The sequence below is a fragment of the Aquarana catesbeiana genome, linkage group LG03, assembly GCF_042186555.1.
Source record: "Aquarana catesbeiana isolate 2022-GZ linkage group LG03, ASM4218655v1, whole genome shotgun sequence".
In the NCBI taxonomy this organism is placed as follows: domain Eukaryota; kingdom Metazoa; phylum Chordata; class Amphibia; order Anura; family Ranidae; genus Aquarana; species Aquarana catesbeiana.
This window is the reverse complement of record NC_133326.1, coordinates 81457615-81473696: the sequence shown is the minus strand read 5'-3', so window position 1 is coordinate 81473696 and position 16082 is coordinate 81457615. Positions and strand designations below refer to the sequence as shown.

General features: G+C 39.9%; 1 protein-coding gene across 1 annotated transcript in view; it reads right to left on the bottom strand.

Moving 5' to 3' along the window:
• Nucleotides 1–16082, bottom strand: part of UNC13C (unc-13 homolog C) — an 884756-nt gene that overhangs the window by 847767 nt on the left and 20907 nt on the right. The window lies entirely within an intron of this gene.

Below are 16082 nucleotides of genomic sequence, written 5' to 3'. Positions count from 1 at the left end.
AAGCAATTCCAGTGGCAAAGCAAAGAGACAGATTTCAAGCTTGGCATGCCAGTTTTACAAATCCCCTAATCCGATGCAAATTAAAAACCCTGTAAGTGCTATTGGGACTTCTAATATGAACTCCCATCTTGACGCCACCAATAAATAGAGACTAGTCAAAGTAATTAATGTAAAACAGCTTTCTTAACACAGAATGTTATAACCTGCAGGTAGTTAGAGGATAATGCATCTATACAGTTCCCTTCAAATGAATATTAATTACTCTTACAACACAAAAGACTATGTCAGCTTAGTTGTACAGTAATAAGGATGTGAGCAAATATCTGTGAGATTAGACTTATTTGCATAATACAAGGCAAAATACAGAAATGTGATGTGGTATATCTACAGAAAGTAATATTGTGCCTGGGATTAAAGTAAGTTCATTCTAAGGATACATAGACTCACATATTAGTAACAGGAAAGACTGTAATTTTTTTATTTACTGTCATCAAAAGTTAGTACTATACATCATCTGAATTCAGCAATGTACTGTGTAATGACTGTCAATTGTAGGGCTAATTTGACATTGGGTCCAGCTCTTTGTCCCCAGTGGCATGCAAAATGTTTCTAGCTTGTCAGATCAGCTTTTTGTGCATCACATAGTGTGGCACAAACAAAGAGAGACCTTTACCGAAAAAACACAGAAAAAACACTGTCTGACCTATTAGCAGTAGACTCATTTTACCCACTTGTCCTTTTTCATAGGGCACTACTGATCTTGTGAAAGGTCACTACTAATCATAATGGCTTCCCCACCCTCACATGTTATTTCACTCCCAGCTACAGACATTAGATTAGCCTACGAAGTGGGTTGCAAACAATGGAATACTTTGGGCCAAGTGGTGATCCTAACTAGGTCAGTCAAAAGGTGCTTGCACAATCTTTTTTCTATTCCTCCAGATGTACTGTAGAATTTGACAACTTGCAGGCCTTCAAGGAGACAACTTCACCATTAGGGTTTATGGGGAAAAGGCTACACTTGAAGAGTACTTCAGAGCCCACAGGCTCTGAGAAGGATGGGAGTGCTACTCACAGTAGGCCACAGCTCCCAGTTGACATCACCAAATGATCTGAAGTTTGTAATTCAGGGTATAGATAGCATGGGAATATGAAAGGGGACTGTTTGGATTACCATTGGTAAATGTATTGTTACCTTTAAGCAAACAAGTTCCAAATCTGAAAAGAAATGTAAAAATTCTCCTCATCAATGTGTGTTAATGTTTTATAAACCTTGCATATGTACATGCAGCCATATTTACTTATTACGTGTGTAGGCTTTGTGTCCTGCTAAGTCTATGAGCCCTTTAAATAGTTTAAAAAAATGTCTTCCCTTAAAGCTGAATCCTAGGTATTTTATTTATTGCATAGTTACTTTCTAGACCAATGTACTTATCCATATCTCATACCAGAGCAGCGGTCTCTTGCTTGGCACTTCCACCAAAACATCTTGTATTTAATTAAAAAATATCAGACAGACAATCTCTGACTGGACGAGGTGGAGAGCCCACATTTTCGCCTAATTTAATCAGAGAATGCCTTATATTCATTGAAAAAAATACAAGGCATTCTTTGAATAGCAGCATTCCTCTTTACAACAGTTGTGTGTCCGCCATTCTGAATGAGCAAAGATCCAACACTTCCTTGTAGTGCTCAAGCTTGTCTGCCCTTGTCTGACTCATACAAAGCCTTAATTGCATTCATTCAGAAAATGCCTTATATTCATTGAAAAAAATACAAGGCATTCTGTGAATAGCAGCAGTGCAGTAAAGAAGGGAAGCTGCTCGGCTCAGGACCCTGAAGACGGCAGCTATCATTGTAGTAGCGCTGACTACAACAGCAATTGTCGAACTTCCACAGTGATCACTCAGGTATGAGATATGCATACTTACATTGGTTCAAGCTGGGCCAAAATATCTATGCAAAAAAGATCATACCTACAGTTCAGCTTTATGTGGCTGATCGCGTATCTCAAGAGCTGTTAATAGTATCCCACACATCTCTATATTTAAAGCTGTAAAATATAGAAAAATAAGCAGGTAAAATGTGAAAGTTACTTTTAGGTTCTCACCTAAAAAAAACAAAAAAAAAACCCTCAAAATAGTTTCTCATTAAAAATTTACTAACTATACTCTCCCTTTAAAGAAGACCTTGCATCTAAAATTTTTGACATAATTTTCATGTAGGGGCGACAAAATCTTGATGAAAAGACTATGCACTATGCTCCGGCATCTTCTGACGGGACATGGAGTACTCACCATTCATTGGGATTTAGCCAGAGGGAGAAGGATGTCACCCCTTGCACTACAAGAGCCTGAGAAAAGGTGAGTACAGTGTCTAACTTTTTGTCCCATACATGTGACTTTAACACGTTTACACTTATGCCGTGTACACACGGGCAGACTTTTCAGCATCAAAGGTCCGACGGTCTTTCCGATGGACTTTCGAACAAACGGACTTGCCTACACACGATCACACCAAAGTCTGACGGATTTGTACGTGATGACGTATGACCGGACTAAAATAAGGAAGTTGATAGCCAGTAGCCAATAGCTGCCCTAGCATCGCTTTTCGTCCGTCGGACTAGCATACAAACGAGTAGATTTTTTGACAAGACTCGAGTCCGTCGGAAAGATTTGAAACATGTTTCAAATCTAAAGTCCGTCTGATTTTCGACCGAAAAAGTCTGCTGCAGGTCCGATGAAGCCCACACTCGGTCGAATTGTCGGACAAGTTTGGTCGAAAAGTCCAGCCGTGTGTACACGGCATAACACTTCAACAAGCGGGGGTGTGAGGGGCACAATTATAATGTGGACTACGCATGCAGTAGAAGGCCCATCTTTTCTGAAACCAAACCAGTGCAAGAATTCTGGCAGGTTACCAATAACCTAGGCGTTACATCCTAAGAATTAAGAACTCTTAATGGAAAAAAATCTGTACATACCAAAGCAAAAGAAAAGCAAAATTTATGAATCCGGTGAAATATTTTATTTAATGTCACATTATGGGTAAGCTCTTAGCCGCTGATAGTATTCTATACAAACGTCTGGCTCTCCGAGAAAATCTGAGAGGTTTGGTAAGGAGTTCACAAGGTCACAGCTTAAAGGCTTTGGTCCGTGATGTCATTAACCTTTAACCACTCAAAGCACATCTGTGTTTGACTTATAGCAGAAAGGCTTCCAAAGACTCTATCTGTAGTTTTAGTTATGGTATTATTTCATGAAAATTCTGTCATTTAGCATATCTTTTAACAAAATGCTGTAACCATAGTGACAGTGACCCTTAAAATATTGCGTTAATTAAAACATGTATAACAACATTGTTGTTCCACTCAGAATAATCTGTTCTATAAAAAGGTATGTTTTGATCATTTAAAGAAAAGTTTCAAAAGTTAATAGATAGATCAAATTATAATACACTTGTCTGATTATGGTATCTTGTCTACTTGTCTAACTAGCTCATAAGTAGCAAAAAAAAACAAAAAAAAACATTGTTGGTTGGTATAAGGACCGCCATTCTGCTAATGCTGACTGCACATAACTTTAAGCTTCTTGCACAGTTTTATTGGCCAATAGAAAGGTCTCAAATATTCTGCAAGGAAGGGTAGGTATTTGCTAATGAGTGCCCTGAAATATGGTGTTCCAAGCCTCTTAAGGCCTCATGTAGACTGGGTGCTTAGCCCTGGCACATGAGGCTCTGGCATATAGCTGTGGGTAGAGGGAACAGGTGCACAAACTGTTTGCATTGCAAGTATTTGTCTCTGGACACATAGGAGGTTGATTTACTAAAACTGGAGAGTGCAAAATCTGGTGCAGCTGTGTATGGTAGCCAATGAGCTTCTAACTTCAGCTTGTTCAAATAAGCTTTGACAAAAAAGCCTGGAAGCTGATTCTATGGTTTCTATGTGGAGCTGCATCAGATTTTGCACTCTCCAGTTTTAGTAAATCAACACCATACTGCCCTACATATAATTACCACTAGGTTCAGCCACCAGATAGAGCAGCTGTCATGCTCTCTGTTTAACAGGTTGTGGCAGAATGGTGCACCTGTGCCCTCTGCCTATAGCTAAACACCAGAGCCTCATGCACCAGGGCTAAAAGTCAAGTGGGCATGTAGCCTAAGAAAAAATGTAAATGTCAGTAGGGTATGATCCAAGGGTAAATCTGTCTAATGGAGCCCCAGAGAGCAGTAAAAACCAGATAAGAGTTTATGTTCCCTACCCACACAAACATACACACATGCTTTTTATCTAAAACTAAAAAAAAAAAAAAAATAATAATATTAATGATAGTTTGAAATACACTTTAGTTTCAAGTGGTTGTAATCCTCTAAATTAAAAAAATAGCAAAGCATATCCTTCTATAGTGTGTATTTGCTATATGCATCAGTCACTTCTGACAGTCTATGCTGACACCACGTAAATCTGGGAGACACCCCCTTCCCCCCCTCCAACATACAGTAGGTGACTGACAGCCTCAGCTGTGCATGTTTCCCTATGAGACTGTGTTGAGGGGGGGGGGGGTTCTTTCCCTCCATTTAGATCTCAGATTACACTCAGCTCCCTGCTCTATGCTGCACAGTGTGTGGTGAAGTCAGATCCCCCCCTGCGTTCTGGAGCTGATAAATATTGTCCGCACTTTGAAAAGAGAGAGGATTGCAGATAAACAGCTATGTGTATTACCTGTGGGCAGTCACTTCACTGGGTACATGTAAAAGGTTTGCAATCACTTAAAAAAACCTGCAACATGCTGTATGACCAAGCAAATCTCATAATTCATTTAGATTTGAACAGAGAGCAGTAAAACTAAGCATCCTATAGGTACCTCTTATATCTGTTTCTAGAACTCCTGTTTATTAGAAAATGTTCACTGCATTGAGGGTTGAATGTCTCATGAGATATTTGAGCAAAGTGCTTTTATTTAAAGGGATCCTGGGGGTTCAATGCTTCGTTTAATACTGAGATCATGCACGTGTTCAAAACAAATGTAGAATTGGCCACTTGACACTCATTTAAAAAACTTAGTAGAGCATCTACCATTAAGAATGCTAAAACCCTTCCATTATATGTATTTGGCCTTTTTGTCTTGAATGTCAGTCATAAATAATGAACCACTACATGGCAGAGACAATGTCAGCTGGGGAAAATTGTGAAGCGGCAGTGACAAACATAAGAAAACACAATAAGCTGTGTTAAGATGTTTGCTTTTGCTGTAATTAATGCTCTTTGCATATGAACCTACACAGAAAAGCAATATATAATTACAGTCAAGTAGATATATTGTGGTCTTCATCAATCATGCCCACACCATTGCCACCGATCCATTCTATGTCCCTCAAAAGCAAACATACTAGCATGACTATTAAAGTGTATACAAAGTTTCACTTTCCTTCTCACAAAAGCTGACAAAGTTATACAGTATATACTCCCTAGAGTCTATTATACCTAGGGATGCACTGATACCATTTTTTCAACACCGAGTACCGCTACTTTTTTTTAAGTACTCGCAAATAGTAATTACCAATATCTATCGCCAATATACACTTATTGGAATTTTGTTGTATCAAAGTTATGTAGCAGAATACATTTTGGCCTAAAAACCCAGTGGTGATCAAATACCACCAAAAGAAAGCTCTATTTGTGTGAAAAAAAATATATAAATTTATCTAAAAAAATAAAAAAACAAGTGGAAAAACAAAAGGAGAACTGGCCATGGATATGTGTAGACTTCTGCAGAGCACTGCATAGCCCAAAGTGAAAGGAAAGCCTTCAGTGAAGGTCTGCAGGTGACAGCCCCTATCTGTCAGGGACAATCAAAGGCTGACATCAGATCTGATCTGCTGCTCCAGAAAGCCCCTAGAAAAAGCTGTGTTGTGATTGCACAAACTGTGATTGTTCCATACCTTTTGCCCCTGTGCACCCAGCCCAGCACTTGTCTATATCTATGGGAAAGTTTGTGTGTGCAGAGCCTGCAGGCCTCGCACAGCTGCAATGATAGGCAGCAAAGGAAGTTTCTCTTGAAGAGTGCGGAAAGGAGTGCACGGTCTTGTCCTAATCCCCGGTAATACAGAGCTGGCTCAGGGCACATAGGCTGCACACGGCGGCTGCAGGCAGTTGATTAAGAAGGACATGCATGGAGAGCAATGACCCCCAGCGCTGGGCACCCAACCCACACATGCAGCAAGCTCGCTCTGCAGCAGGGCTGTGCACCGCCCACCTACACTTTCCACTCATCACACCAAAATGTAACCCCCCGAGCCCACATGACTATTATATTTTTTTACTAGTAATGGCGGTGATCTGCAATTTTTATCATGACTGTGACATTGCTGCGGACAGATCAGGATGAGCTTGGGTTCGTTCCAAACTTAGAAAATAGCTGGGCCAATGAGCTGCGTGTCAGTGACGTCATGAACATTCCTTTTGTTATGTACAGCTGTTGAGTGGGAAATTTCTCACCCACAGCTCCTTAGGCCATTTAGGGTGTGATCATGCAACAGTTTCCCATGGGTTTGGACCTAGTTCGGATCCAAAACCAGCACATCCCTTGTGCTAAGTTACAGTATATTTAATTTCTAGTTTTGGGTGTAGATACACTTTAACAGAGAACCTTTGTGGCTGACTTTGTTTGTTGAGTTTGTTGCACGGGACAGAAGCATTTTCAGAAAGAGAGAATGGCATGGTGACAATGGGAGGTAAGTGTAGATGATGATGTCATACTCATATCATCAAGCACACCTCTAAAATAAGGGTACTTACATATCAAAATTGCAATGCCCACTTAGATCACTGTCTCTGAATCAGTACATCGAGTAAGCCTTCTACTCACCTCCAAATATTTTGCAGTAAATTACAGTAAACATATCCTACACTGAAATACAGAGCAAGTCCATTATCTGAATTTATTTATGTAGCTTAAACTACTTATTTCTGTTTGAAATCAGCACACTCTTGCAAACTTCTCCACAGTTCTAGTCACTAGGCTATTTTTCAAAACACGTCTTCTATATTTGTCTATTACCAGGGCTAGTGATGAGCTGAACTCCCATGGTTCGAATTTGGGGTAAGTTTGCGAATGTTTGGGTGCCCAGTCAGAACCCTGTTGAAAGAAAGGGGAGCTGAATATTAACCACTTGCCGATATACGTCAGCAAAGTGGCACAGGTGAGCAAAACAACGTACCCATACGTCACTCCTTCATCGGCGGCTAGCAGGCACGCGTGCGCCGTGGGAGCGTGCCCGCAGGTCTCGCAGACTCTATGTCCGCCGGTGGCCCGCGATCATGACACGGAGAGGCAGAATGGGGAGATGCCTATGTAAACAAGGCATTTCCCTGCTCTGCCTAGCAACATGACAGGGATCTACTGCTCCCAGTGATCGGGAGCAGTGATCTCTGTCATGTTCTAGTGAGCCCATCCCCCCTACAGTTAGAACACACTTAGGGAACACACTTAACCCCTTGATCGCCCCCTAGAGTTTAACCCCTTCCTTGCCAGTGACATTTACACAGTAATCTGTGCATTTTTATAGCACTGATCGCTGTATAAATGCCAATGGTCCCAAAATAGTGTCAAAAGTGTCCGATCTGGCCGTCGCAATGTCACAGTCATGAAAAAAATCACAAATCACCGCCATTACTAATAAAAAAATTAATAATAAAAATGTCATAACTCTATCCCCCATTTTGTAGACGCAATAACTTATGCACAAACCAATCAATATACGCTTATTGTGATTTTTTTTTACCAAAAATATACAGAAGAATACATATCAGCCTAAACTGGGGATAAAAATTTGTTTTTTTATATTTTTTTGGGATATTTATTATAGCAAAAAGTAAAAAATATTGCTTTTTTTTCAAAATTGTCGCTCTTTTTTTGTTTATAGCTCAAAAAATAAAAACCGCAGAGGTGATCAAATACCACCAAAAGAAAGCTCTATGTGTGTGAAAAAAAGGATGTCGATTTTGTTTTGGTACAATGTCGCATGACTGCGTAATTGTCAGTTAAAGCAACTCAGTGCGTATCGCAAAAAAGGACTTGGTCAGGAAGGGGGTAAATCCTTTCGGGGCTGAAGTGGTTAAAAACAGTAATGGCCATTTTCTAGGCTAATAGGCAAGGGTTTGTTAAACAAATGAATTTTTTTATTACAGGTACTTATATAGCGTTGTCAATTTATGCAGTGCTTATATATATATATATATATATATATATATATATATATATATATATATATTCACATCAGTCCCTGCCCTCAAGGAGTTTACAATCTAAGGTCCCTACCTCACGTTCTTACATACACATACTAGGGACTATTTAAACAATTTAGACAGGAGCCAATTAACCTACCAGTGTATCTTTGTAGTGTGAGAGGAAACCAGAGTACACAGGGAAAACCATGCAGGCACAGGGAGAACATGCAAACTCCAGGCAGGTAGTGCCATGGTTGGGATTCAAACCAATGACCCTAGTGCTGCTAGGGGGAAGTGCTAACACTTAGCCACTGTGCTGCCCAAATGGCAATGAGTCAAGGGCACTTCCCTGGGGAAACATATATCAAAGCAAAACTTTTTTTTGTTTAATTCCATTTGTCGGAGAGCAGCAATTTTAATAATGCTTAAAAGGTAACATTTTTTTAATAGTATGCTTGGGCAATGCCACTGCCTATGAAGTGGCGATGTATACAACCTCTTCAGCAAAACTGACATTTACAAACAAAAAAAAAAAAAATGTAGTTTATCCACTTGACCTCCAGAAGGTTTTACCCCCTTCATGACCAGGCTATTTTTTGCTATTCCGCCATTTTAACTGGGATTTGCTCTGTCATGCAACGCTGTATGCAAATTAAATTTATATATATATATATATATATATATATATATATATATATATATATATATATATATATATATATATATATATATTTTTTTTTTTTTTTACACACAAATAGAGTCTCAGTGACTCGGTGATCACAGCGCGCTCCCGGGAATTCAGGTCCGCGCTGTGGCCGTCATTCGGCCATAGCGCGGATGTGTAGTGGTTAAATGCCAGGAAAGTACAACCCCCACCCCCATGACCTCTTTTTGGAAAGTAGACAGTCTGAGGTGTTTAGTAAGAGGAATGGCGAGTTTTTTGAAGTTGTAATTTTCTGTCACAATTTTTTTGAGAAAATTAAGAGATTACTAGAGACAATATGAAATTACTAGAGAATAGCGCACTAGAGACAATATGAAAATATATATATATTTTTTTCTGTTTTTAACATTTCTTTAACCATTTTTTAAAATATATTCTTCAGACTAGTTTAGTGCCATCATAGTGAGGTGAGGGGAATTCTCTAACAGCAACACAAACAGAAAAAAAATGTTTCTGTAGTAGAATAGGGAAAGACTAGAACCCCTGTCAGATTTTAATTTCTGTCTCTGCCCCTATAGCTTCTTTACTTATTCTGGTGACCATTGGCAATGGAACTGAAAGTGATAGGAAAATGGAAATCCAAATGTTTCCAGTTGTCACCACAACAGGGGGTGAGGGAAATCTTCCACTGGAGACACCTTTACAACAGACAACTTCTTCTCACTGCATAGAGACATTTTTCTCACTTTCAGTAACATTTTCCAAACAGGAACTGAATTGAAATTCCTCAGACGCAAGACAGAGATGAAAAAAAAAAAACAAAGAAAAAATTTAAGCAACATTCGGCTCTCAAAAAAACATGTTTTTACTGCCCTCCAACTGCTTTCCCTTAATTTGCAAAGGCAGCACCACTGTCAATGCTCATCAGCAGTACCACCTGATGTATGCAACCCATTCAATATTCACCTGTTGAATGTGCATTGGACGTGCAGTGAGTTAGAGCATTGGCATGCCAATACATAGCACAGCACTGCAGAGGTGGGAATAAGCCCCAACAGTTATTTCACATAAATATGTGCTGAACCACAATACTATTACAGGTAAGAATGTTAATTATCCAGTAGGTACCACATAATGAGGTTGATTTACTAAAACTGGAGAGTGCAAAATCTAGTGCAGCTCTGCATAGTAATCAATCAGCTTCAAGCTTAATTGAACAAGTTGACATTAGAAGCTGATTGGCTGCCATGCACAGCTGCACCAGATTTTGCACTCTTCGGTTTTAGTAAATTAAACCTGAATGTGTACTTGAAAAGATTCAGTGACAAAACATAAGGACATGGTACAGTGCAGAAATCAAGTCAAATGCAGAAATCTCTATCAATCACTCAGCTATCTTTTACTAATCTGATCTGATTGGTTACTGTGGTCTTGTGCATTTTATAAGTTTTCAGTAATTCCTGCAGTGCCATATTAAATATGATTGTATACATCTTGCATTTATCAAGCCACCCAGTGGTATTTTCACATTTTGCAATGTTGTATTTTTGGACTAAAGAAAACAGAATACAGAAATGTATGCATTGTATGGTGTAAGCAGATTCACTAACTAATCCCTTTTAATTGAAAAACTTTGGTTTGATTCCAGCCAACTCATTAATATATTCTGCAATGCAATTAAGCAAGAGTAAAAGTGTACTTGCTTAATATTAGGCCTGTCTTTTCTTTTTAGTAGAAAGTCTGCATAGTGAAACTTTTCTAGAGTCACTCAGCATGATTTAGGCTAGGTTTGGATGAGGTAATATGGTTGCACCTGAAATGCAATCTGCATTTGGATAGTTTTTCAGAGGTGTCTGACAGGTGGTAAGGTGGTGGTATGACACTTCCTCGCTGCCTGTTTCAACCCTGTAAATGCTACACCACTGTACCACAAAGGGGCATCAGCAAACCTTTGAATGCTGTGGTGTATCACTATAAGTATTTGAGGGGCTGCCGCGCACAGAAGGTTTTTTACCTTCATGTATAGAATGCATGAAGGTAAAAAACCTTGAGGCTTTATAACAACTTTAATTGCTTGCTTAGGTCTAGAGAACTTGTTAAAGCGGAGTTCCAGGCTTTTTTTTGTTTCCTAAAAGTCAGCAGCTACAAAAAGTGTAGCTGCTGACTTTTAATAAACAGACACTCACCTGTCCCATGATCCATCGATGCGGCCGCCCGGAGCCTCGCACCTCTCCCCCTCCTCTCCGCAGTGCCTTCATTGAAACTGTGGGTACCCGGCCGTGACAGCTCGTGGCTTCACGGCCAGAAGCGCACTGCACATGCATGAGTCGCGCTACGCTCTCCCAGTGGACAGGCAATCTTCATACTCACCCACTTCCCCACCAAAAAAATTACATGCCAAATGTGGCATGTAAGGGGGTGAGGAGTGCTTAAAGCGGAAGTTCCACTTTTGGGTGGAACTCCACTTTAAAGAAGATTTACCGTATTTACCTGACCCTCCACTCCTCTGTGCTGCTATACCAGTTCACTCGTCTCTATGCTCCAATGGTCTAAAGTCCTGTTGACATCAAGACCAATGATGATGTCAAGGGACAGTCCATTGTTGGAACATAGGGGAACACCATCTGCTGGGAGAGCAGAAGATCAGGTAAGTTAAAATGCTTCTCCTCTCCCCAAAACTAAACAAACAGGTAAAAGAGAAGTATGGCCAAAGCTTTTTTTTGGCCATACATCTCTTGTGGGTCACAGAAGTGCACTTATTTTTGCTCTCCTATATCCTGACCCAGGGTCATCTGATTGCTGGCTACTGCCTGCTATCAGCTGATGTTGCAGAGCTGCTCCAGGCCCTGGAAGGATACCAACAATATTATTAGCATCCACCTGGTAGCCTGAGCTGTCTTCGAGTCAGCTGCGCCCCCCCCCGCCAAGTGCTTTGGTGAGCCCTGGAGGGGCAGGGCTGAAAGCAGTGACTAACAGTCACCATTCTCCGCTCTAAGCAGACTGAAACTGAGTGATCAGTGGTCATTTCATTGCACAGTTCTCGGGCTTAGAGCTGACATGGAACAGCTGCAGTATCATCACACTGCAAAATACAGTTGATTATGGATGTTTGATTTTTTTACAAACCCGTACTTCTTCTTTAATGCCCTGCAGTTGCGGGTACAGCCCCAGTGCAAGAGATCATTTTCAAATTTCCCAGAGTTAGGCTTTGACTGAGTACCAGTGGCTAATTCAATGACAAATAGGATGTGCTAGGCAGTACATGCTTCAGCATCCAAATGTATACCAGCTCAGTGGTGCCATATCTGCAATTAGAATACATTTTTTTCTAATATTTTTGGGGTCATCCTATAATAATTAGCTACAGTATTTTGCATTTATTTTTTACATAAGTACAATACATGTACATGTACTGAAATCACTAAGACCCCTTTCACACTGGGGCGCTTTGCAGGCGCTACAGCGCTAAAAATAGCGCCTGCAAAGCACCCTGAAAGAGCCGCTCCTGTTTCTTCCAGGGCTTTCACACTGGAGCAGTGCGCTGGCAGGACTGTAAAAAAAGTCCTGCTAGCAGCATCTTTGGAGCGGAGAAGGAGTGGTGTGTATACCACTTCTCCACCACTCCTGCTCATTGAAATCAATGTGCAGCGCGGCTATACCGCCAGCAAAGTGCTGCTGCAGCAGCGCTTTGCGGGTGGTTTTAACCTTTTTTCGCCAGCTAGCGGGGGTTAAAAGCGCCCCGCTAGCGGCCGAATACCTCCGCAAATACGACGGTAAAGCATCGCTAAAAATAATAGGGGTATTTTAGAGCACATTGCACACTTATGACAAATAATTCCATACACTGTTGCTTGCAAAAGTTATTGTAATGATAAATATCCACAATTATGCTCCTTATTTGCAACAATAGCATGGAATACAGGTTTTTGGCAGCAGATTTTTGGTTTGACAAATTGTGGTCATTTTGCATTATAGTTCATTTTCTTAGATAGCACACATATTCCTTAAACTGTAATTGCACTTTTCCCTGACCCCTAATGAGTCTTTATACTTACCTGTACCAGATCCAGTAAGATACGGAAGACTAGATTGCACAGGCACTTGTCAGACTGTGGGGTGACTACATCCGAAGTTTAACTGCACCAAAGATTTCTCCCTGCCTTGTACATTTCCTTTTAGTACATGATGAGACATTATGTTTTTGGTGGCACATGATACTCCTAAGGCAAGGTGACTAGACATCTCCATTTCCAGGGCAGTCTCTGATTTTAGGAGGCTGTCCCCAGTAAAAAAAAATCCCCCCAGTTTTGCTCCCCGTTAAAAGAATATATTTATGATTTCTTTCCAGATTCAGTAATGCGTCCCCAGCCCGGGCGGCTGTTTTATTTTTTTTTTACTTCTTAACAACATTTCTGTGATTGGCCTGGAGCAGGAGGAGGGAGGGGTGTGTCTGCTCCTAGCTGTGTCTGGGGTTATTGGTGATGTCATATGCCAATATTATATGGTCTTCCCAGTCCCTCCACTCTTGGCTTGCGCAGATTCTATTGCAGAAGATAAATATATGGATTATTAAGTGCCTTGCTCTTGCTTGTGACACCTGGGCCTGCACTCTTGACCCAGAGCAAAGTAGTCTTAGGTGTTATTAAACCATACCCCTTTAAGCCCCTCCTACTGTCAACACATTTTGGCCACACCCAACAATGGGTGTGGCGGCTTCACATAGCACTAATATCCCTACCCCCTGCTCCACTCCTAATAAAAATGGGTGTGGTCAGTAAGGTGTCTTTGGATTTCATTTTGAAAAGTGACCTTATTCTATGGTATGTCAAAAGCTCTCAATTTTATTCCAATGCTAATTTAAAGATGAACTTTAGTGAACAATACAGCAAAATATGCTTAAAAATCATTTTTAGGGGGCAAGTGGAAAAAGGAATCTTCTAAGGCCGCATAGCAAACACTGCAAATGTGCTAAAAGCAGGAAGTTCAAATAATTCCCCTGGATATGAATCCTGTGCAATCCAATGCAATCAGATTCTTTAAAAATGAAATATCGATAAATAGTTATAGATCAATCATAAATGAAACCTGTAAACAGCTATTTAAAGCAACCACAAATCATTTGGTTACCAAACCCTTCTGCATAAGCTCATTGAAATGGATGTTTACTGCACTCAGTTACTGACAGCGTTAGTGGAGTATATGTACCAAGCTTCATTTCAGTATCTCAAACAGCTCAGCTAGCCTTCAGATTTATAAGATTAATTTCCTAAGGCAGAAAATAAGCTCTAGAAAATGTATTTTTATGGCCACATATAGAGGGATTAGCAATGTTAAAATCAAAACTTTTGCACAAAAAAAATAAAATGTTATATAGATTTATTTTCTCTACCCGAACCTTGTCATATCACTTAATGATGGTTTAGAGCATTAGTGACTATAAAAAGGAACCAGTGGACAATAAGTAATACAGTCTTCAGAATGAATGGTAACATTTGCCCACAGGCTATGTACTGTAAGTAGGTTATTTGCAATTAGAAATCCAAAAACTAGACAGGCATAATCACTCACACACAACCACAATGCTTATGTTTTAATGGCATGATCACACTTGGAGGGTAAGCATTAGTCAAGCATTAGTGTGTGTAAACCTCAACAATGAACTTTCAGCTCCATCCAGTTCACCTCTGTGAAACTATAGGGGTATTGAGAAAGCACAAACTTCCATGTAAAACGTGTCTACCTACCTTTTCCCTCCCCTGCCTGATCAGTTGTGGTTGTTTTTTATGGACTTTGTTCTACAATAAAGGTGTTTTCTGCAAGTATTGAGTGTGCAGCCATCCAATCATTCGTATTAGTCATTGGTATTTATAAGATTGTCACGTGGAGCATAAAAGGACTATGCACCCACTAAAAATGCATGCAGGTATTGCAACATCTAAGAAAAAAATAAAAAGCAGATGTAGTATTAATTCAGGAATCCCATCTGAATGACGAGGAAATGCAGTGGATGCATAAATCTAGGGTTGTGGTAGTGTTTGTTCCCCCGCGCAGAGCCATAAAGCTGGTAGTCTCATAAAGGTCTTTCCTGCCAAATAGTACATCAAGGCACTGATTTTAATTTTGGATCTACCTGACCCTAACCTAGAAACTAAAAAAAAATCACTGATCTTAATGCATATGGCCCCAACGCTAACAATAAACCTTTCTCCAGTTAATATTCACCCACCAAACAAGACAGATCTCCAACCCCTAAAGCCTCATCGGACACATCCCTTCTGCAAACTACTCAGTTCTACAGCTTGACTGAAGCAGCTGACCTCACAGATGTTAGGAGAAACGTACATCCTCTGGAAGGAGATTTCACCTATTTCTCACACCTTTACCGATCCTTGTCCAGACTGGATACTTTCCTAATGTCACCAAAGCTACTGCCCCAAGTGTTTAGTGCCTAAATAAAAGTAAATCACATCAAGGGAGCACTTTCTCACAAGATCTTTTCTAGTGGATCAGGCTTATATTATTACATGGGAGAAAACACTGTTCTTATCATGCTGAGTATAATTTAGAGAAAAATATGATGCCATATTTATATTGTTAATTTGTGCACTTATTGAAAAATATCCATAAACATATTGTCCCCATTGGGCAACAATCATCTTTGGCCCATGGATACTTGATGGTACATATGTAAATACGAATGGGCCCATATAGGTTCTCTTCAAATACACTCTAAAGTACAGCACATAGATGTGAACCAGTCACATAGGAAAGACAGGGATTTCCACTTAAAATGCATTTTCATGCAGGAAAGTCACGTGTGTTATTGCAAGAAAAAGGAAAAGTGTTAGGAGTCCTAAAAGCTAGTTTTAAAGAATTGCTAGAGAAATGAACATACATACGTTTTTAAAAATTATATTCAAGAGGGCCTACCTTGTGCTAAAGGTTTTCAAATATGCTAAAACTATGAAATATTACTTGCTACATCCTTTCAATTAATTTACTTATTGCAGAGCAAAGATTCTGTCAAGGTGACAAATGTTATCAGACAGGCAGATAGATTATAATCACAATTAATTTGAAGAGACTAGATACAAAATTGATCAAATTGGTTTGTAGTGTATCTACTTACCTTTTAAAGTAATAGCTACTCGCATATAAAAAAGAGCAGTGACCCACATAAAGCAAGTACAT